Below are 1,418 nucleotides of genomic sequence, written 5' to 3' on the forward strand. Positions count from 1 at the left end.
ATATATAACAATAACTAAATGTATATAATTATATATATAAAGAGATGTCAAAATGCAAGTTTGTAAAAAGAAAGTAGCAATTTAACGTACAGGTTGAATCACTAGTTCCTCTAATTTCACTATCTCTCAAATGATTGTTGCTGTAATACACAGAGACATAGATGCAAGAAAACTGACAGACTGACAATTATATATATCGTGAGCGGTGGTCCGTCCTTATTATGACAGTATTTATTATTCATCAGATGGCGCTGCTGCTGTCGTCAGGGTGAGTGCGTGACTCAGCAGGTGAAGTTATTGCCGTTTACCCCAACAGTCCAGGATGTTGAGTCACAACAAAAAATATATATATATATATATATACTCTATATATATATTCAGTAGGCCATTTTATTTGAACTTTTAAGCTCAAAGACTCATGAACAACTTGTGTAATCCCTGTTGCAGAGTAACACTTGCTGGGCTACCTACGTAGCATAAATTTACCGTGACATCAAACTGACAAACGTTACCACTAATGATACTTGAGATGAATCCTCAGTGTGAGCAGATAGCACGATCCTCACTGCAAGATCCTCATTGCCGACGGCTTTTATAATGTCACACAATCTTGGATTTAAATGTACAGAAAAATAGTTACGGAAAAATGTGAAAAAAATGAACGTGGAAATATATAATGATGTTGAATGTACTCACTTATTGTGCCATACTGTGATGTGTACTGCAGATTCTTTTTTTAAAGTAACGTGTTAAAAATTCTTACGGTTGGGGGAGCTGGAGGGGTGGTGTTTTGTATTCATGTTTGTTGCTATCATTAGCATGTTCTTCCCTCCATTTTTCATGCCTGCTCATGGTCTTTTTTAGCAGACAAAAAGCTTATATCACTACGTGCAGCACGCTGGCTATGGCCACATTTGAAATACGCTGGTCGAGAGCTGATAATTTTTGAGATAGCACGCTGGCTATGGCCACATTTGAAATTGCGTTGGTCGAGAGCTGATGACTATTGAGATTAGTATTTCTTAGTATTGAACTTGGCCCTCCCTTCCCTTGGCCTCCAGATTACGTTTTTTTTTTCCTCACAAGAAACTAAGGCAACTCTTGATTAGTATTACCTGCATGCAAGTATGGAAGGGTATTGGGCAATGTGATAAGGACGCAGGAACACATTGCCTGTTAGCTCGCCAATGAAAGCCGCAAAAACATACGTAAGTGCTGCTAGTAGCACCACCAACTGCTAACCTGTGCTAAAAACAATTCTATTTCGAAGCTATTTACTTCTAACCAGTGTGCTGAAATGCTAAGTTAGGAGTCACATGAAACAGGGGCTCTGGGCCAAACTCTGGGCTAATCCAAGCTAACCTTGCTAACCCTTGCGGCATTTACTTCTCACATCGAAAAGTGGGTTTTTGTTGAAC

The 1,418-nt window shown here is 38.9% G+C and overlaps 1 protein-coding gene across 1 annotated transcript in view; it reads left to right on the forward strand.

The window, feature by feature from the left end:
- The window catches only part of tgfbr3 (transforming growth factor, beta receptor III), a 40,979-nt gene extending 40,032 nt beyond the window's left edge, over positions 1-947 (forward strand). The window contains exon 18 of the mRNA XM_008307319.3: positions 448-947. The gene's annotated coding sequence lies outside the window, so the exon portion shown is untranslated. The remainder of the gene's footprint in view (positions 1-447) is intronic.
- Positions 948-1,418: the final 471 nt, after the last annotated feature.

This window comes from Cynoglossus semilaevis, chromosome 2 (assembly GCF_000523025.1).
Source record: "Cynoglossus semilaevis isolate Cse_v1.0 chromosome 2, Cse_v1.0, whole genome shotgun sequence".
In the NCBI taxonomy this organism is placed as follows: Eukaryota; Metazoa; Chordata; class Actinopteri; order Pleuronectiformes; family Cynoglossidae; genus Cynoglossus; species Cynoglossus semilaevis.